The sequence below is a fragment of the Ovis aries genome, chromosome 1 (genome assembly GCF_016772045.2).
Source record: "Ovis aries strain OAR_USU_Benz2616 breed Rambouillet chromosome 1, ARS-UI_Ramb_v3.0, whole genome shotgun sequence".
Taxonomy (NCBI): Eukaryota; Metazoa; Chordata; class Mammalia; order Artiodactyla; family Bovidae; genus Ovis; species Ovis aries.
Window position 1 is genome coordinate 90,711,513 of NC_056054.1, and position 22,764 is coordinate 90,734,276.

Genomic DNA, 22,764 nt, shown 5'->3' on the forward strand with positions numbered 1-22,764 from the left:
TAGATATATGTTCCTCATTGGCTATATCTGGAGAAGGAAATGGCAACCCACTCCAGTATTCTTGCCTGGAGAATCCCATGGGTGGAGGAGCCTGGTGGGCTACAGTCCATGGGGTCGCAAAGAGTCGGACACGACTGAGCAACTTCACTTTCACTTTATTTCACTTTCATTGGCTATATAATTTGCAAGTAGTTTATCTAATTCTGTGGGTTGTCTTTTATAATTTTCCTGATAGTGTATTGTTTTATTAAATCCAATTTATCAATTTTTCTTTTGTTGCTTTCCTAATCCAAGCTCATAAAGATATTCTCCTATGTTTTTAAAAGTTTTAATTTTATCTCTCACATTTAGACTTTGACCCATTTCAAGCTAATTTTTGTATATGGTGTGAGGAAAGGGTTCAAATTTACTTTTTTGCTTGTGCATATCCAACTGTCTCAGCACAATTTGTTGAGAAGACTATTCTTTTTCTACTGGATTTTCTTGGTACTTTTGTCAAAAATCAGTTGACCATAGATGTATATTTGGGGGCTCTTAATTCTATCCCGTTGATCTTTACACCAGAATCACATTGTCTTGATTACTGTAGATTTGCAGTAAGTTTTGAAGCTGTAAAGTGTGAGTTCTCCAATCTTTTTCTTCTTTTCCAGGATTGTTTTGGCTATTCTGGGCCCTTGCAATTCCATATGAATTTTAAGACCAGGTTGTCAATTTCTGCCCCCTCAAAATGTAGGCATTTTAAAGACAGAAAGCTATAATGGTGGTTTCCAGGGCCTGGGGGAGGATAAATGGGGAGTTATTGTTCAATAGATATAGAACTCAAGTTTTATAAGATGATAAGCATACTGGAGATGAGTGTGGTAATGGTAGAATAAAATTATGAATATATTTAACACCACTGCCCTAAACATTTAAAAATGGTTAATTTTATGTTATGTGTACTTTATCACAATTTTTTTAAACTGAGGAAGAAATCCAGAAAGTGTCAATAGAATAGTGGTTTCTAGGGCTGGGAGTGGTGGGGGTAGAAGCAGGAAATTATTCAATGGATATAAAGTTTCAACTTTGCAAGTTGAAAAAAATCCTAGAGCTCTGTTACACAACAGTGTATATACAGCTAACTGGAGATTTAAAAATGGTTAAGATGGAACAAAATTAATTAGGCAATTCATTATTACTGAATCACTCTGCTATATACCAGAAACTAGCCCAGCACTGTAAATCAACTATCTTCAATAAAATACATTAAAAAAAATATTAGACAATTCATGTTTCCAAGAAGGAGACATCTTCAGATGTTGTTATCAGAGAAACTGATGCATCCTTGCAGATTATTCCTTTGGTATTGTCTCCATGTGAAAAGAATAACAGAAATAAAAGTCATATAATGTGTGAACCTTAAGGCTCTTTGGAGACTCAGGTACCAGGCCCGGAGAAGAAAATGGCAACCCACTCCTACACTCTTACCTGGAGAATCCCTTGGACAGAGGAGCCTGGTGGGCTACAGTGCATGGGGTCACTAAGAGCTGGACGTGACTGAGGTGACCAGTCATGGTGCATGCAGGCACCAGATCTGAAGTGACCTAATCAGGAGTAGGTGTTATACGTTGTTGTCCAGTCACCAAGACATGTCCAACTCTTTTCATCCCCAAGCTGTTACACATTGTCAGTGCCATATTAATGAAGAGAATGAACAAATTCAAAATGGTAAAATATCACGACTTTGTCTACATGTATCTAAATACAAAATAGCAATTTGCTTTCCTTTTTAGCTACTGGTGTATTAAAAAATGTTGAATGAGCAGCCTCTTTCATATCAACCAGGAGTTTTACAGATTTTGTTTTTCTGTAGGAATGGCTTTTTAGGTAGTAAGGTTTGCATTTTTAAAAAGAGGTTTAAAACTTCACTTAGTTTGAAAGAGGAACTCCTTCAATATTTAGAAACTACATTTCAGCATTTGAATCATTTGCAGCTTTCGTTACCTCCTCAATTTAATTGCAAACACCTTCAACAGAGTGATAGCAAACTAATTAGCAATTCCTTTTCCTTAAAAAAAAAAAACTCTTAATCAAGGTAGATAATCATTTTTGATTAAACAACAGCCAGAGTTATCAAATGTAAATTTGCAATTGATTACAGAAAAAATATAGAATGTGCTTTTCCTCTTAATAACGGTAAAGCATCATTTCTTCCCCACTCAGTTATATTTAGTTTCTTAGATTAATTTAGGCTGATCCATCTCTTTGGATGGTGTACTCACTAGGAATGTCTATATTATTTCCCAGAAGAATTATTCCTATGCAAATAAAATACCCAGATGTAAAATATGCATGTGATAAAAAGAAATCTGGCAGTTGCCCAAATATTTTAATAATCTTGGTGCTGCTAAACTACTATATTTCAGTCTTTCAAATCCTTTAGGGAATAATAAGGTCATGGAGACGATCTAGACCTAAAAGCTACAAAGCTGACTATCTCATCTAGAAGATAATTCAGTCTTTCATCTATTTATTCATTTATCCAGTAAAAATGTAATAAGAACCTACCATGTTCTGAATACCAACCAAGGTCCTGGACTCAAAGAGTGGACAAGACATAGTTCCTGCCCGCAGGGAAGTTGACTTGCTGATTGGGAAGACAGGCAAGCTAACAGGCAATTACAAATAAACAGGACATGTATTCCAAGTGGGAAATTAGCAAAGTAAGCCAGATTATTATGACATTGGTGGCGTTAGGAAGCCCAGAAAGAAGTGCAGTGTTAGTCTAGCCCTGAAGGAGTAATAGGGGTTAGCTAGGTAAGTAAGAGAAGCAAAGATCAACATGTGCAGAGTTTCAGAGGTGAGAAAAAGCATATCTTTGGAAAGACCTGAAGTTCAGCATGTCTGGAATACAAATGAGAAGAGAAAATGGTGAGAGAAGAGTCTGAAATGGTAAAGGAAGGACAATTTTATGAAGAACAGTATGCACCTTCTCAAGAAATTTGTGTGCCGTTCTGAACGCTTCCCTGGTGGCTCAGATGGTAAAGAACCCACCTGTGGGAGACCTGAGTTCCTTCCCTGGTTTGGGAAGACCCCTAGGAAAGGGAACAATTACCCATTCCAGTATCCTTGCCTGGAGAATTACTTGGAAGAGGAGTCCATGGAAGAGGGCTACAGTCCACTGGGTCACAAAGATTTGAACATGACTGAGCGACTTTCACTGAAAGCAATAAAGACCTACTGTAAGATCCCTTTTAGTAAATTTCTTATTATTCACACAAATTAAACTTGTCTTTTGGGTCCCGTATGTACTATACGGGTTTGGGTTGCAAACTAGATCTGTCTCTGGTTCAAAAAATGCTGGTTAAAGACGGAATATGGGGACAGTTAAATGTTGCTCTTAAAGGTGCACTTAATTTCGGTTTATATAAATAGAAAATACAGGAATGAAGACAGCAGGGTAAACCCCAGACTTGAAATTGTCTTCTGAAATGTAATAGGAAAAATGACAAATAATAACATGAACTGTTTGTATTAATCCATAACAGGGATAGAATCTGAAACAGTTTTTAAAAGAGATTCTCCTTGGACAAATGGTAAGACATTTCCCCTATGTTAAAATCAAAACCAAAAATACAACAGGAAACCCCCATCTTAAATTACCAATGGGCAGCTAAATTGCTTTGGGAAAACACAAATTCTAATCCCGGTGGCCAGATGTATTGTCAAAATAGCAAGACTGTACTTGTAGGAAACACAAGTGTACCTAGTTTTAAATCTCGATTCTGCCACTTTCTGTCACTTTCGCCTCTCATTCCTCACGTCTGGTTTTCCCTCAGTGCTGTTGTGCGAAAAGCAAGCTGTCTTCACATCAGATCCTAGAAGTGGGACTTTAAAAAAAGCAGCTGATGACATAGATCCTTTGATTATACATAGGGAGATAAGTAAACAGCTTATTATTTTAGTTGAGCAAAAAATTTGAGTATAGAGCATGTTCTTTTCCACACAAATGACAACTGTGAAAATGGGTTTCAGGATGTCATTGTGGCTACAATATCCTGAGAACGATGGACTGGGAAAGCATTCTGTCAGATTCACTGTAAAAATAGCCCAGTGTCTCGATGGATGATTGATGACAGACAGATGGATATTGCCTCAGTGCAATAACCATGTAATAAATGCCTACTATGCTCAAAGGGAATACAAAAGGCAATAAGAAACACATGGTATGTAAGCCTCAGTGGGGCGGCAACCATATTATATTATCAATTTGGCTTTGAAAAGATTAAGTAAAGTATCTATAGAACTGTATGCTAAGGCAGAAATTTTCTGGTACAGGAGAGGTTCAATTTAAGCATTGTGAAGGGTGTAGGATCACTTTTAGTCAGAGGGTTAAAAGTGGTTTTATGAAGGATGATGCATTTGAGATGGTTTTTGGAGGATGGGAAGAATTTTTATCAGAGGGGTACATACATTTCAAACAAAGGAAGAGCTTGGGTTTTGGAAACAGATGAATGGGCTCATATTGAGATCTGTCACTTAATAGCTATGTGATTTAGGAATGCCTATAACTCCCTATAACAATATTTTTGTCTGTTAAAATTGGGTAATAGTTCCTACCTCATTCTGTTGTTCAATTGATGAAGTGTAAAGTGCTTAATGCAATGCCTGGATGTAGTGCCCTATACATTGCAGCTATTATTATGATTACTAAAAGCAGAAAATCTCACAAAAGGGGAAAGTATGTAGTCTGTACTAGTTGAAGGGGAGAACACTAAAGACTGGAGTTAAATGTTCTGATCATGTTATAGGCAATTTTGGATGTCAGGCTGAGGAGTCTGAGCTTATACCAGTAAGCAAACAAACCTTTGATTTTGCCTTCTTCCCCTCCTCCTCCTTATTTTTCTCTCCCCCTCTCCCTCTCCTCCCCTCTCCTTTCTTTTTATTTCTTCTTCTTTGATTTCTAGATCAAAATTGACTTTTACATTAAATAAGCCATATGTGGAGTGAACAATGTGTTCAAAGTAGGAGAACGAGAGACGGGCATCAAGATGGCTAGTTGGCATGCATAAAAATAATTTGGAGAAAGAAATGAATTCCTGAGTGTGGTACACTAGGAAAGAATATGAAAGATAGGGAGTTGCTCTTGGGCCTTTGGAAATACTGAGCATAGTAGGGTCATTGTGGAGACGTGGAGACACAAGTTGGAGGAACAATGGCTTAGGAAAGAAGGTGGGGAGCAGACCCTGCCCCCAGCCCAGAGTCAACAGGAGCTAGGGAAAGGAACAGGGCCCAGAGAGAATTGCAAGGGAGGCCCTGGAATCTTAAGACGGAATACATTTTCCCACAGTATAATGTTGGTTGGAAACAAAATAGCCAGAGGTGTTGGGGGTGAGGGAAAAGGGGCAAGTGAAGGGAATCTAGACTGAGACAAGGCTGAGCTACTAATGGGTGATTTGGTGGAAAGAGATAAGGATGGGAGGCGTGTGCCCACATTAGTGAAACAGCAGCATCAAAGCTACCGAGGTTGTTAAAAGGATGGAGGTGTGTGCCCACATTAGTGAAACAGCAGCATCAAAGCTACCGAGATTGTTAAAAGGATGTATTAGAACCGGGAAGGGGGTCCTGTCAATGCAGTAGAATTTAGTTAACAGAGAAGTTTGCAACTCACTTGCCATAGGGTTCCAACGACTTTATTTGTATCCACGAAATTCCTTCCTCTAGAGCTAGATGGTGGACATGATTAGATGGCTGATTCATGACTTCGGCTGGTCTAGGTCCTCCCTTTGTTGAATCCCTTCCCTGGAGTTATGATGTCATTCACCAGTCTGCTTTCAACTCTCTAGAGACTGCTTTAGGTTTTCTAAGCTGTTCCACTTCTGCAAATGAGGTCAGAAATAGAAGACACTAAACACTTCAGCAACATGAGAAGTTAGAAAAGGAGTGGCCCCTAGAGAAATAGGTTGGTAGATAACAGACACCAAGAGGTAATAGATATTTGCTGTAGAATCAGGTCATTTGTGAGAACCCATGTTGAACCAACAAGAAAGACACTTAGTAAATTTGCTCACAACTCCTGAGAACCTATTAGTGATGTAGAACCCTGGACATCACAGAATTGTCCAATGTATGAACCCTGAATTCTGGTGCATACTCTAGTGACGGACATCTGTAGAAAGAAAGGGAAAAGAAAATGACTTTCTGTATATTTTAATTAATAGGAATGAATTAGATTTTATGTATCAAGTACTGTGTTAGACTCTGGAGATACGAAATATTTGTAAGTAGGAAATTGTCTCCATTCTTCATAGCTTCCATTCTGGTGGGCGTCCTTGCTAAATGCAGAGAGAGAGCAGAAACAAAATCACCACCAATATAAGCAAAGTTTACCTATAAAAGAAAGAAAAACATGGAACCCATGAAGAACCAGGCCCTGCATCAAATACAAATCAAGGAATACTAGGTTTACAGTGAAGCAGAACTGCTCTGTTAGAAGCAGGAATGTTTTGCATGTAAGGAAATGTATCCACATGGAAAGTTGCTTTTTAAGGTGACACAAATGAGTCTTCATGTAAGGAAAATCAGGCACATCTTGTTGGAGATAGCAGCTATTTGGCATTTCAACAACTGAACAGAAGTTCCAAAGTTCTTCTTGCCTGCAAGGTAAATATTGCCATTCTCTGCACAAGGCGCAGCGGGTGTTGTTCTAGAGCCCATCCTAAAGAGCAGAGCCAGCAACACCAATGAGTTCAAGTCTTTGAGGCCAACTTTCTGATGGAGCCTTGCCCTGTTGCCCAGGTGACAGGGGAGGGAAGGAGGGATGGAGGAAAACGAAGGAAGGATGGTGAGCTTTTTTTCCCCTCGTCCTCAGAAGTCTTTTCTCCCTCCCACCAAGGTCCCATTATGCTTGAGGACAGGGAGTATCAGATAGGAAGAAAGCCTTTGGAAAACAAACAGTCTGTCTTTCAGTATCATACCCTCTTTGGGGGCTCAGGCTATATGGAATCCTGATGTCCTGATATTCTATACTTTTGATTGTCACTGTTTGTCCTAGTCCAAAGAGACATTGCTCCTTCACTGTATCTCTACTGAGAATCAGGTAACATTTGTTACTTGAATCCACAGGAAAATAAGGCTTGTTATTGCAACACTTTACCTAGTGGCAGACTCAATGAGTTTGTGATTTTCAGGAGGTATCTGTAATCATCTCAGCACAGTGATGAATGAATCTTTCAATAATGGATTTGATACGAAAGCATTCTTCTTGATACATATGCAGAAACCACAGTAGTTCTCGAAATTTTCCCTTTGAAAGAAAAATATAGGTTAACCCACGATATTAGTGTTTGCAAATGTATGACAAGGATTAAAATCTATTAAGAGTAGTGGGTAAGGGTAAACTGGTAATAATGAGCAAAATTCACTTATAGGACTATTAAAATTAATCAAGAAGAAATTTTACCGTAAGAATATAAAGTAGCCTCCCAAAGGCAGTAATAAAGTTATATTCTTGTAAACATTCAAGAATAGTTAGTCATGGTATCATGAATATTCAGCAGGGACAATCCATCACTGAGGAAACAAGGATGGGATGGAGAATGCTATGACCTAGTCTTCTGATCTTCAGTTTTAGGATTATATCAGCTTTTAAAATGGCATCTCCTTTGCTCACATTTAAAAGAAGTCAGCAGCCAAATTCTACTCGAAACCAAAGCAAAACAAAAAACGTGAAACGCTCATATTCTTTCAGAGGGTACATGTAGGCTGCAACCTTGTTATCACTATCCAACAAAATGTAGCTCTCCCCAGAGGGTAACAGTAGTTTAAGACTCTACACCGATAAAAGGATATAACTTTTCCTGAGAAAAGCATAACCATAGAAATTACTTGTATTTAAATGGAGTCACAATACAGTGGAATGAATTTGTATTATCTTGGCACTGTTTCCAAAGCTTTTGATTTTCTTCAAGATTTCTGTGACCTGTCTTAAAACTGCTTTTTCCTATACACGTTCTTGTCCATTTCACCAAACAGCATCGTTAACCAGTGCTCCTGGATATAACACAGCACAAGACAGCAATGGCAGAGAGTGTCTGTCTGCTGCATGTCAGTGGCAGAAGAACTGAGATTTAAAAAAATAAACTCTTTATTTTGCAAATCTAATATTTACAGAAAAGTTTCAAAGATACTACAAAGTTGTCATACCTTTCACCCGGCTTCCCTTATTGTTAACACCTTCCATTTCCACAGTGCATTTGATAAATCTAAGAAACCAATGTTAGCACATTACTATTAACTGAACGAATGGCACCCCACTCCAGTACTCTTGCCTGAAAAATCCCATGGATGGAGGAGCCTCGTGGGCTGCTGTCTATGGGGTCTCACAGAGTCGAACACGACTGAAGTGACTTAGCAGAGCACAGAGACTTTATTTGGATTACGCCAGTTTTCTGTCACTTCTTTCTGATTGAGGATCCAATCCAGGCAACTACATTGCACTTAGCTTTCATGTATCCACTGTCTCTTTTCACTGTGACGGTTTCTCAATCTTTTCTTGTTTTCTAATCTTGATGGTTTGGGGAGTTTGGGCCAGGCATTCTGTAGAGTGCCCCTCAGTTTGGCTTCATCTGACTTTTTTAAATGATTAAACCGGAGATACAGGTTTTGGGAAAGAATCCCACAGAGGTGAAGTGTTCTTCAGTGATTCTTGCGACATCTCTGAAGGTGTTAATCTTCATCGCTTGGTTAGGATGATGTTTGCTGAATTGCTCCACTGTAACATTACTACTTTCCCCTTTCCATACTCCATTCTTTGGAAGCAAGTCATTAAATCAAGCCCACATTCACGGGGAGAAGGGGGTTTGTTTTGCAAATACATGCCTTATATGAAAAATTTGAATGTAATATAGCTCCTATCTTTCATTCAAATTCAATTCAATAAACTTTTAGGATACCACGAAGAGAAATATTTCAGAGATTTATATAGCAGCAATTGCAATGCCTAGAAGTAGCTGTGGGTATTACCATCTTATGGAAGGACACAAACCTTAATCCTTGTAATGATTATAGATACTAAGAGATGGTTATCTTTACCTTACCTGAGTTGTTATTAAAACAATTGCTTATTTTTCTAAGCTCTGTTTAGCATCTGATGAAGTCCTCAGATGGATTTTCTTCTGAGACTGAACATGCTACAATGCAAATTGTACACAAGCTAAAAATTTATCTTCATAAAATCATACTCTGGCGTCACACAACACGTAAATGCACAAGCCAAGAATGCTGTTTGTCTGCATAAATGAATTACTCTTCTTTCAGTGGTCAAGTATTAATAAATTTTCTCAGAGGCATCCAACTTACTAAATAGCTTGCTACCTTACGTGTAAAGGCTTTCTGGTTTATCATTTTCATTAGGATCTCTGGCTTCAAGCCATCTTTCAAAGCGTTTTTATTTTCAATTACTGCTTGTTGTTTTTTTCCATTCTACTGCCTTTCCTTAACTTTTGAGTAATATTTGGGTTGGCACAACTTACATAGCAGGCAACAAGATGAAAAAATGTGTTCTATTCAATTTAAAGGAATTATGTGACCATCTTGCAGATCTGTAATTAAGGTCTTAGATTAGTTACATGTTCTTAATTTGGTAAGTTTTATCTATCTTTGTCCTCATCAAATTACGTCATTATAAAGATATAGTTATAGCAATTAGAAATGCAAATAAACAAGATAAATTTTTTTACTCAGGTTTTATTTACTCTTTTTTCCCCCAACATTTACTGATAACTTAAGACAATATGCTAGATGTTGGGGGAGGAGAAATGATGAAAGGAGTTTACTCTCTAGTAGAGATGCTCAAATGTATATAAAATTTATTATAAGAAAGAAAACATTACAGAGAAGAGGTACAAACAAAAATGTATCAAAAACAGAAAGCAGTGAGAAGGCATGGAAGGTTTTTAATAAGCAAATGACAAAGCCAGAGATGTATCAATGCTTTAAAAAAATTAATTCAGTAGCATTGTATTGGATGAGTTACAGTGGTAGGAGTAAAGGGAAGGAGGATGGAGAGGGGAGAGGCTGGGGCAAAGAGATGAATAGGAAACTATTAATATTAAAGAGAGAACATGAACTAGGGCTTGGCAGTAGAAATAAAGAAAAGGTGTGGGTCCAAGAAATACTGCAAAGGCAAAACTAAGAAGTCGTGGCTACCAACTGAATATGGGGAATGAAGGATGGGAAAGATTCAAGTGAAATTTTGATTCTTCAAAAAGGAAATGTGGGGCCAGCAATAAAAACATAGAGGGAGCATTTTCTATTTTTTATTTGTATTCCTTTGCAACATTTTTTTTACAACGTATTCTATATGCATTGAAAGCTAGCCTACTACATTAGAAGATTTTCTTGTCTTTATGTTTCTCTTATGATTCACTCATTATAGCAGCCTCTACTTCTTTCTAGAATAAGTTGCAATATAAATAAATGACTATGCATTCATTATACTTGATTATATAATTGTGCTTCCCTCTCAGCAAATGTCTCAAGGTAGTAATGTAACGGCTTCTCATCATAACTAAAATCTAGGCTTTTTTTTGAAGGAATTTTTTTGTTATTCTTTTTTATTAATTTTTTTTATTGAAGGATAATTGCTTTACAGAATTTTGTTGTTTTCTGTCAAACCTCAACATGAATCAGTCGTAGGTATACATATATCCCCTCACTTTGGAAACTGAAGGAATATTTTTTAGTTATATTGTGTTTATTATACATTTTATAACATTTCATGCTTTCTTAGCATTAAGAAGTAGCTTTAGGGAATTCCCTGCTGGTCCAGTGGTCAGGACTCTTCCATGGAAGGGGGCACAGATTTGATCTCTGGTCAGAGAACTACATGCCATACAGAATAGCCATAAATAAATAAACAAATAAAGATTTTTTTTAAGTAGCTTGAGACAGAAAGGAATTTTCTCCTTTTAATTTGGAGTCAGACTAATAAGTATCCTATTTTCTTTTAAACAAGTATTAGTGACATTTTTCAGGAACCAAGCCATGATTGATACTTATCCCTCTTAAATCAAATTGCTTCTCATTTCTGTGCTAACATGGTATGAAATTTTTAATATCAGTGATAACAACACAAGCACCACTAACACTTATTGAGCATTCATTATGTTCAGGGCATTGTTCCAAGTGTCTTTTACTCCTCAGAGTAACCCTTTGCGGTAGGTGCTTTTAGAATCTCATTTTACAGACAAGACACAAAGAATTAAAGTAACCTATACAAGTTTACATGACAAGTAACTATAGGAACCAGAATTTGAACTCACACAGTCTGCTTGACTACGTTGCCTGTGTGTAAAAGTCAGGTTAGCCCAGCCTTACACTTCTCTCAAATTTTCCTGAAGTTGGGTCTATTTTAGTAGGGAAAAGAAAAAAACCTCTAATGGCCACTGGCATTCTTAGAAACCTTAATCATCAAGAGTCTGCAAAAACATAATTCCCTACACACCAAGACATTTGATTCAATAGTTTTAAAATACTTACTTCCTGTGGATAGCTATAGGAAAGAAGAGTTCTTTATGTGTATTTAAGCTGAAAGTAACAGAAAGGGAAAATAAATGAGGATGAGTTGATTTCCAAGCAATAAAGCTATTTGAGAGTTACAAAGGTAAATCAGATGTCTGAGTTTCATTACCACAGCAAAGTGGAATTCTGGGTGATGTGAGTCCATTGTTTTGGAATGAAGAATGAGAGGGTCAAAAGAGGAGGCTTTGTGGAAACATCGATCTTAGTAAAGGTTTTCCAGGATGGAATGTTGACAGCCCTCCTCATGGATACCTGGAAGGAACATAAATCATTTTCTAAATGCAAAAATATGAAAGGATGGAATTATTTCTGAAGATACTAAAGTCTGGAAGTATATTTCATCAGAAACTCATTTACCAAATGCCTTTATGGAAAATCTCTTCATAGATCACATATGCTGAAAAGATTACCTAACATATCAAAAATTCATCAAGTAAATGGGCCCTGAATCGTGGGATCTTCATCTTTTATGCTTTTTTGCTTATTCTGGGCACTTTACTGAGTTTGGACCATGAACTCAAGCAAAGTTAACACACTCATACTTGTGCACACACTCACACACACACACACATGAATTATGTTTCTGAATTTTGGACAACATTAGGTAACTTAAGATGATTTTCCCAGTGGAACAAGACTAAATCTTAATTTCTATTTTTTATTTTAATTTAAAATATACCCCTTATTAAATTGGATATGTCTGACACTTTTTCCTCCAAGGTTCCTAAAAGCTAAACAACTTTAAACAAAAATTATATTTTATTGAATATACACACAAACACAGAACAGGTTTAAAAATGGAAGTATTGCTCTATTATTTATCTGGAATCAGTCCTACTTAGAGACATATAATTCTTTTGGCATTTTGTACGTGGGTCAAAGATCATATTACTTTGAAAGCAGGAACTTCTCCATCTAAAGCTGCCAAAGGATTTCATCCCAAGATAAATTTTCTCCAAATTCCCAACTTTGGTATTTTCTGCAGTTCTCAAGAGGAGAGTGTTGAGGGATGGCCTTGTGTATTTTGGAAATTGCTTTAAAAGTGATGGAATCACGAATTAAATAAAACCAGTGAAGTGTCTTGCAGAGTTTTGTTCTAGGACAGTTAGTGGAGTACAAAAGCTGGTCTCTGTATCACCAAGGAACTTGCTAGAAATGAAAAATCTCAGGCTGTACCAGATCTCTTGAATCAGAAATTCTAGGAGTGGAGTCCAGCAATCTGGTGTTTATTAACTCGTTCAGGTGATTCTGTTTAATGCAAAAGTTTTGGGGCCGCCAGACTAGAATCACCTATATCAGAATCACCTGGGGTGCTTTTTTTTTAAAAAAAAAAAGCCTTCAGGTTTAAGATTTCTACCCCACACTAGAATTTCTAATGGTGAAACCTGGGAATCCATGAGTTCAACAAGTTTTCCAGGTGATTCTTATGTATGCTCACGTCTATGGATCATTGAACGAGTAGATAAATCACTTGACGAGTTTGTGGGCGCAATCTCAAGCAGCTTTCTCTAGAGGCAACCTCATGCGCTGGGAAGAGCACTAGCTTTAGCGCTGTGCAAACTTGACTTTGAATTCCAGGTACGCCTTCTACTGCTTATGTGATTTTTGACCGGTTGTGCAAACTTTGTTTCCTCTGCCTTATCTATAAAATGGGAATAATTATACCTAGCTTGTTCTGTTTTTGAGAGGGTTATGTACTTTAACAGAGATTAATCTCTTTCTTTTCTATACATCCTTCTATTAAAGATGTTCTAGCTCATTCCTGTCATGGTGCCTGGTAGTTTGCTCAGTAATATTTGCCAAATAGACACAAGGCCCAGTGCAAAATCTGGGGATGAGAGTCTTAGCTCCACTGCTTATTAGCTATGAGATCATGAGCGAGTTATCTGACCACTCTGTGCTTCAGTTTCAGTATCTTTAAAATGGGGATAAAAATAGCGTTTACCTTCTAGGCTTACAGTGAGGATTAACTGAGTTAATACATGTAAAGCACTTAAAAGCTGTGTCTGGAACACTGCAATTCTCAGTTATTATTAAAAGAGAAAAATTCCTTACAAATGTACTTCTAAGCTTCGAAGGGTTTTACTCTCAGAGAAATAATGCAACATAGTCAATGATTTTCCCCCAAGCATTTAGACATAATGTCGCAGGCTCTGTGTGAGGCCTTGGGGACACATAGACTCTGTTCTCATGGAGCACAGAGACTAGAGGGAATGTCAGACATTAATCACATAATCATGTAAATGAGTATGTAATGACAAAAATGAGAAGCGGGTGCATAGGGAAGAACAGCTTGTGTGGCTGGGGCTCAGGGAGCCAAGGGGAAGAAGGTGGAGCAAGGTGAGCTGTGGGTGAGAGGAGCAGGGAGGCCGGATCAAGCAGGCCCACCACCCAGTGCGGTGTATTTCCAGGAGAACAGAAAGTCTTGCAGAGATTAAGCCAGAAGGTGACATGTTAACAGGTATGTATTTCAGAAGATTGTTCTGGTGAATTCATGGAGATGAGATTGGAGGAGGCCCAGAAGGGTGCAGGGGAAGAGCAATTAGGAAGTTTTAACAATAGACAAGATATGATGCTGAGGTGGAGCGGAAGCAGCAGAAATGGAGCTTTTTTTTTGACTTATGTGTTTTATTTGGCTGTGCTGGGTCTTCGTCACTACACATGGGCTTTTCTCTAGTTGCAGTGAGACAGAGCTGTTCTCTAGTTGTGGTGCACGGGCTTCTCACTGCGGTGGCTTCTCTTGCTGCTGAGCACGGGCTCAGAGCACTTAGGCTCAGTAGTTGTAGCGCCTGGGCTTAGTTGCTCTGCCAAAGATTCTGTGGAATCTTCCTGGACCAGGATCGAGCCCATATTCCCTGCACTGGCAAGCAGATTCTTAACTAATGGACCACCAAGGAAGTCTGGAAATGGAGCTATTTAGAATTTGAGAGCTTTGTTCGAGAGGAAGTGGACAGGATTCACAGATGATGCAAAATGGGAGGCGAGGCAGCAGGAGGAATCTAGGATGACTACTCTGTGCTGTGAAAGGACTGGATTGCAGGGAGAAGACTGTGAGTGTGGCACTGGATATATTTAGTTTGCCATCGTTGAGAGCTATCCAGATGGAGGTACTGAGTAGCTGCACATACTGTTTTGGGGCTCAGTCAGAGGTCTGAGCCACAGAAACAAATTAGCCATAGGCTTATGGATTGGAGAAGACAATGGCAACCCACTCCAGTACTCTTGCCTGGAAAATCCCGGGGATGGCGGAGCCTGGTGGGCTGCCGTCTGTGGGGTCGCACAGAGTCAGAGATGACTGAAGAGACTTAGCAGCAGCAGCAGGCTTATGGATGGAAACTCTGCCAGGGGCATGAATGAGATGACCTGGGAGCGACCATGGAGTGAGGCCTTGGGCCCAGCCCTGAAGGACTCCTGCTCTGGAGGACTAGGGGATGGAGGAAGACGAGCCTGCAAATGAGGCTGATGTGGCAGGATTGTCTGGAAATATTAATTTTTGTTTTCACTCATATTTCCCCCTTTCCTCCCATTTTAAACTGATAGCCTGGTTTATTATTCCTGGTTTCAGGGACCTTGGCAGGGCCTAAGGTAAAAGGATCCTAAAGTTAGAGCATCTTGCAGTTTTTGGTAAAGGTCCAAAAGACAAAGGGAAACCATGAGGCAAGCGGAGAGAGGCCTGAAGGGTCTTGAATTGAAGTCTTCAGCACCCAGCTTTAATAAAAGTCCCAGGACCTTTCAGAGACCTGAGATGCAGCAGAACCTGTGGTCCTGAAGACCCTAGTGGACCTGGGCAAGCATGTTTTGGAGGTAATGAGAACTGATGGCTAGTGAGCAGAAGGCCCTATCCTGTACACTAGGGATATAAATGCTTCCAGATCTTTGGCCAGTTCTTTGATGGGAAACTCCAAAAATGATTAAATTTTTCACCAGGCTGGTGAGATAGGGGGAAAAAAGTCTGAACTTCAGTTTAAAAGGAGAATAAAATGTGATATTTCTTGAGAGTTCTCTGATGTGCCCTATTGGAATCTGAGACAAAGGGGAAAATGATGTGCCCTTTGATGATATAAGTTTGATTTAATGTTCAAAATTCAATCAATATAACTCATTATATTTTAGAATAAACAAGAAAAATTATGCCATCATTTCAAGAGATGTAGAAAGATTTTTTGGTAACATTCAACAAACATGGCAGACAGGCCCTGAACCCAGGCACAGCAGGGCCTTCTTTCTGCCTCTGAGTGCTACTTGTGAATTTTTTTCTATTTTTTTGTTTAGTTTTTTAAATTGGAAGATAATTGCTGTTCGATACTGTGTTGGTTTCTGCCATGCATCAACATGAATCAGCCTTGTGTATATAAACGTCCTCCGCCTCCCATCACTCTCCCCACCCCTCTAGGTTGTTTACATATGGTAATGTATGTTTCCATGCTATCCTTGCAATTTGTCCCATCCTCTCCTTCCCCCATTATGCTCACAAGTCTGTTCTCTGTCTCTATATCTCCATTGCTGCCCTGCAAATAGGTTCATCAGTATTATCTTTCTAGATTCCATGCAATGGAATCTAGAGTATGCAATATTTGTCTTTCTCTTTCTAACTTACTTCACTCTGTATACTGGCTCTAGGTTCATCTACCTCATTAGGACTGACTCAAATATGTTCTTTTTTATAGCTGAATAATATTCCATTGTATATATGTAGCACAATTTCTGTATCCATTCATCTGTCGACAGACATCTAGGTTGCTTCCATGTTCTAGCTGTTGGAAAAATGCTGCCGTGAACACTGGGGTACATGCATCTCTTTCAGTTGTGGTTTTCTTAGGGTATGTGCTTAGTAGGGGATTGCTGGGTCATATGGGGTAGTTTTAGTCCTAGTTACTTAAGGAATCTCCATTCTGTTCTCCATAGTGATTGTGTCAATTTGCATTCCCATCAACAGTGCAAGAGGGTTCCCTTTTTTCCACACCCTCTCCAGCATTTATTGTTTGTAGATTTTTTAAATGATGGCCATTCTGACCAGTGTGAGATGATACTTCATTGTAGTTTTGAATTTCATTTCTCTAGTAGTGAGCTGTGTTGAGTAGGTTTTCATGCGTTTGTTGACCATCTGTCTGTCTTCTTGGGAGAAAGTCTGTTTATGTCTTCTGCTGATTTTTGCATTGGGTTGTTTGTTTTTCTGGTGTTGAGCTGCATGAGCTGGTTGTATGTTTTGAAGATTAATCCTTTGTCAGTTGTTTCATTTGCTATTATTTTCTCCCATTCTGAGGGTTGTCTTTTAATGTTGTTTATGGTTTCCTTTGCTATGCAAAAGCGCCCTTAGCTTTAAAGGAAGCAAACTTGCCAATAATATACATCCATATAGTATAATATACATACACATATCAGCCATAGCTATACATACGTCCCCTCCCTCTTGAGCTACCCTCCCATCTCCCACCCTATCCCACTCTCTAGGTTGTTGAGTTCCCTGAGTCATACAGTAAATTCCCCTGGCTCTCTATTTTACATATGTTAGTGTGTATGAGTCCATGCTACTCTCTCAATTTGTTCAACTCTGCTCCCCACTCACCCTGTGTCCACAAGTCTGTTCACTATCTGTGTCTCCATTGCTTCCCTGTATATAAGTTCATCAGTATCATCTTTCTAGAGTGCATTATTATGACATTTGTATATGATATTTGTTTTTCTGGCTGACTTCACTCTGTATAAGAGGCTCTGTATTCATCCACATAATCATTTCTTTTTTGGTATGAATATATTTAAACTTAAAAATGTTACATTTACTTTTCAAATTTTCAATACTTTCCCAACATTCTAATATTCAGGAAACAAACTAATTGTTACAAAATACATAATAGCATGTTGATAGAGGCATGCAAGGAGAAGGCAATGGCACCCCACTCCAGTACTTTTGCCTGGAAAATCCCATGGACGCAGGAGCCTGGTAGGCTGCAGTCCATGGGGTTGCTAAGAGTCAGACACGACTGAGCGACTTCACTTTCACTTTTCACTTTCATGCATTGGAGAAGGAAATGGCAACCCACTCCAGTGTTCTTGTCTGGAGAATCCCAGGGGCGGGGGAGCCTGGTGGGCTGCCATCTATGGGGTTGCACAGAGTCGGACACGACTGAAGCGACTTAGCAGCAGCAGCAGCAGCAGAGGCATGCACTTTTTTTCTTTGCCTCAGGCTCCAACCTGAATCGGCACAGTACTGGCCTTAGTTAAAATTTTTTTATTTTGCTCAATGTGGATTTTTTGGCATTAATTGAAAAATTTTTAAAATCTTGCATTAAATGTTATTTATCGAGTTATTTATCACCCTTTAAATTTTGCACCTGAGTGAGTGAGTCTGGATATCTCGCTTACCTCATCCTGCTTGGGCCCTATTTCTTGAACACCTAACTATGGACTCAGAATCATTCCTCCCACATAGAAAAGAAGTAACCATGTAAGAAGAGATCCAGAGAGTGTAGTGTCATTAAAAGGGAGTATTTCCAAAAGGGAGAGGATCAGAGAGGAGTGTCAAATGTTGCTGTGAAGTCGGCTAAGCCTGAAACATTTGTTGAGTGGCCTGAGGGTGGTTTCAGCTTAGTGTAAGCCTAGGAAATGGCAACCCACTCCAGTATTCTTGCCTGGAGAATCCCATGGACAGAGAAGCTTGGTGGGCTACAGTCCACAGGTCGAAAAGAGTCGGACACGACTGAGCAACTTCACTTTCACTTAGGTGGTTTGATGGGGGTGGAATTGGGCTGAGACTGGATTGAAGAATGAGTAACAAGCAGGGAAATTGCAACTTTCTGTGGACAGATCTTCCAGGAAGTTTGGTTCAAGAACAGAATGATAGGGCAGTAACTGGAGAGCAGGGTGGGGGTGGGGGGCGGGGAGTGACGGAGGTGGTTGTATTGTGAGGGAGAAGGTTAAAATATGAGAGGAACTATGGTCAAGAGTTGGAGAAGGAAATGGCAACCCACTCCAGTATTCTTGCCTGGAGAATCCCAGGGATGGGGGAGCCTGGTACGCTGCCATCTATGGGGTTGCACAGAGTCGGACACGACTGAAGTGGCTTAGCAGCAGCAGCAGCATGGTCAATAGTAGCAGAAGGCTGTGAGAAAACAGAAAGGAGATAGATGGGATCCTTATCGCAGATGAGAGACTTGGCATTAAACAGGAAGTGAAAAGTCTCTCCTAGTGCAGCATGAAGGGAGAAGGTGCTCAGTGCAGATGTAGGTGGGTTTTAAACTTTGATAACAGGAATTACCTGCTGGAGATAGTGAAGGACAGGGAAGCCTGGTATGCTGTAGTCCATGGGGTCGCAAAGAGTTGGACATGACTTAGGGACTGAACAGCAAAAGGAAGTTGAGGAGGCGCCTCCTGAAGGCCTCAATTTTCTCTACTGAGAGGGAGACAAAGTCCTGAAGAGAAGCCAGTGGTAGGACACTGGATGTTTGTGGGGAGGAGGAAGGTTTCAGAGCTGTAATGAGGGACTTAACTCATGGCTGGAGGGCAGGACTCATCAAAGCTCCCCTGCATCCCAGTAGGTAAATGATGCTGCTTCTACTCTATGGAGTTTTATGCAGTTATAAAAAACATGAAGAAACACTCCAGAGGAGAGCTTATCCATGTCCTATGTCTCTAGGATATACTAATTAAAAAGAAAAAAGATATAGTGCATCTAGTATAATACCTTTTGTATAGGACAGAGGAAATATAGGAATACGTTGTATAGTTATATTAGCTTATATTTACATTAAGAAACAGAAGAGATAAACAACTAATAAAAAGTGACCTGGAGAAAGCAGGTGGCTGGCTTCCCAGGTGGCGCTAGTGGTAAGGAACCCACCTGCCAATGCAGGAGGCTTAAGAGATGCGGGTTCAATCCCTGGGTCAGGAAGATCCCCTGGAGAAGGAAATGGCAATCCACTCCAGTATTCTTGCCTGGAGAATCCCATGGACAGAGGAGCCTGGTGGGCTATAGTCCAAGGGTCCCAAAGAGTTGGACATGACTGAAGTAACTTAGCACGCACTCGTGAGAAACAAGGTGAAGGGGGATGGGTGGGAAAGAGGCACAATATTGAACCTTCTTTATTTTTGAATCATATTAAAAAATAAAATAATGTGAAAAGTGAAGTTCCTATACAAATAAGTATTCATACTGAACTCAGAATCTTTTTGCAAGTCCAAGCTATCAGGTACCCTAATGTTTTAAAATGATTGTTCTGCCAATAGGCTTATTGCATTTCTACATCCTTCTGGAAAGGTGCTGTTAAGGATCATCAGTGTCATAAGAAAAGGGAGTTATTATTGCTTTCACACTTGAAGCTGGTTAGTTCTTTCTCCTACTGTCTGGAGAACATGGAGGTCACCCCAGTTTCTTCTTCTAATGCTCCTTACCTCATCTACTCCCTCTCAGTCAGTGATTTTGTTCCCTCCCCCAGCTTCAACTTAGAAACATCCCTTCCAAATTCTAGACCTGAAATCACATAGCCAGATCAACATGGTATACCACTTAGGGTCTCAACAGGAAACAGATGGCATATGCAAATTGGGATAATTCCAGGGGGGATTATTTACCAAGAGACTATTTACAAAGGTTTGGGGGCAGAGGAACTGTAGGGGGCTAGTGAGAGCTGGGCTTTCACTGGCTCTAAATCCCAAGGGGTGAGGAGATGGAGCAGTTTCTAAAACCTAGAGTGGTGGAGAGCAGACTGCCTTGAGAGAATAGTAATTGGCTTTCCTGATGGATAAAACGGTTAAGAATCTGCCTACAATGCAAGAGACCTGGGTTTGATCCCTGGGTCAAGCAGATTTCCTGGAGAAGGGAATGGCAACCCACTCTAGTATTCTTGCCTGGAGAATTCCATGGACAGAGGAGCGTAGGGGACTACAGTGCATGGGGTCACGAAGAACTGGACACAACTGAGCGACTAACACTTTCACCCAGGGATGCAAGCAGCTCAAAGTGGTCTTATTGGTTAAATACAAACAAACTAGAGAAGTAAATACCCAGACCTTACTCTCCTCCTTCCTTCCTACCTCCTGCTCAATTCCACATTGGCCAAACTCAAAAGCTAGAGGAAATGGCAGGCTGTGGATATTGTTACCCCTGGAGCCCAGGGCAGAGTAGGGGAAGATGAAAAGCGGATCTGGAGGGGGAATTCCCCAGCGGTCCAGTGGTTAGGACTCTGTGCCGCCTCTGCAAGGGGCACAGGTTTGATCCCTGGTCAGAGAACTGGGATCCCATATGCTGAGTGGTGCAACCAAAAAAAAAAAAGAAAAAAAAAACTGATCTGGAGGGGCAAAGCAAAACATGGTTCAGTTGATGTCAAACTCAATATTTTCCAAAGCAACCACACAGACTTTCATTTGTTAACATGACCTGACTTTTCCTCTGGATTCCTTAGTTACCTTGTCATTCCTGACTCCTCCGCTCTTGCCCTGTGGGTACACATATAGGAACACACACAGAGTCTTTCTTTTCTACTAGATTATGAACTCCTGGAGGCAGGGCCCTTGAGCGTGGACTCCACAGATGCTGCATGAAGAGGAACAACATCTAGCATTTATTGGGCACTTCCCATATTAAGCTCTGGAGAAGGAAATGGCACCCCACTCCAGTACTCTTGCCTGGAAAATCCCATGGATGAAGGAGCCTGGTAGGCTACAGTCTGTGGGGTGGCAAAGAGTCAGACACCACTGAGCGACTTCACTTTCACTTTCTTTTCCCATATTAAGATGACCACTTCATTTGGATTATCTCATTTAATCCCTCAAGGCCTCCATAAGATGGCTCCTATTATTATTCCCACTTTATAGATTACTAAATTGGGGCTGAGAGAGGTTAAGTAACAAATGCAAGGTCACATTTTTAAAAAGAGGACAAAGGACTCAGGAATTACCCTGAAGCACTACAACCTTCCCCCTGCCTTTACTGTTCAAGGTTGAATCAACCACCCACAATGACAGCAGTGCTTTGTCTGAGGGCAAAAGGAGGCCAACGGCTGAACAGCATACTTTAGAGACAGAAAGGCTTGGAGATAGGTCTTGAACTTGCTGAATTTTGATGGCAGAGGGGAAAAGAAGGATGTGCGAGGTAAGAAGGCCAAGGAACTGCTGGGAGAGATTGTAGTCTGTGGGCTTGTGTAGAGAAGAACTTGACCAGATCAAAGAAATAGAATATTCAGAACCAAAGAAGTAAGATTGAGAAGGATGGAGGGGAATCTGGATTTGAAGTGATGGAGCTGCTAAACCTCCCTAGAGGAGGATAACGAAAGTGGTATTTTGGGAAGAGTGCCACTTATAAAGTACGTAGGATGAATTGGAAATGGAGGATCACGTGCTGGTGGAGGGACCAGCTGGAAAGCTGTTCTAATGGTCTGTGGATGAATCAGAAGGCTGAGCAAGAATGAGGCAATGGAAATGAGAAATAAACTTTAGATACAGTTAATATTCCAAAGCAAAAAACCCACCCACAGCACTTGTTGATGAATTGCTATGCATATGAAAGACTTGTTTTTGTTTTAGTTGCTAAGTCCTATCTGACTCTTTGTGACCCTATGGACTGTAGCTCCCCGGCTCCTCTGTTCACGGGATTTCTCAGGCAAGAATGTTGGAATGGGTTGCCATTTTCTTCTCCAGGGGATCTTCCCAACCCTGGGATCAAACTTCTATCTCCTGCACTGGCAGGCACATTCTTTACCACTGAGCCACTTGGGAAGACCTGAAAAAGGCTTGGACTTCAGTTAAAATGACTTTAATGTCTAGCCTTTCGAGTGATCTCACCATTGATCAAGAAGCTGGAGTTGGGTGAGAGAGAAAGGAGAAAATGAGTTCAATTTTAGACATATTGAGTTTGCTGTGAGGTACTAACTGACCTGTTAGTCACTTCCAATTTTGCCCATTTAAAGGTGTAGGTCTTCCTGTCCTAAAAGGGACAAGAGTGGTGGGTCATATATCAATTTTTTATTCCTATTCTGATTTTCCCGATTTTTACCTTCTAAGAAACTTGTTTCTTAACTTTTCACCTTTTCAATTTTGCTGTCTATTAATTTTCAGTACACATCTAGCCTCTGAACACATCTAGTCCTGCTGTGATATGTGTGCTGGGGCGGGAAGTAGGGTATAGCTTTGGGTATCATAACACACCAGGGTACTGAAGCCCTGTGATTCAGGACTAACACGCTGGGGCTCTAATTGATAATATTTTCT

At 40.0% G+C, this 22,764-nt stretch overlaps 1 long non-coding RNA gene across 5 annotated transcripts in view; it reads right to left on the reverse strand.

The window, feature by feature from the left end:
- LOC105609244 (uncharacterized) overlaps positions 1–22,764 on the reverse strand; it is a 66,999-nt gene that overhangs the window by 24,931 nt on the left and 19,304 nt on the right. For 3 of the 5 annotated variants that reach the window (XR_009599963.1, XR_009599961.1, XR_009599964.1), the window contains 2 exons: positions 7,136–11,814; positions 5,651–5,858 (listed from right to left, as the gene is read on the reverse strand). This is a non-coding gene — a long non-coding RNA (uncharacterized LOC105609244). Of the gene's footprint in view, positions 1–5,650; positions 11,815–22,764 lie in introns of those variants that run through there. The other 2 variants (XR_006060449.2, XR_009599962.1) reach the window with 2 other exon arrangements.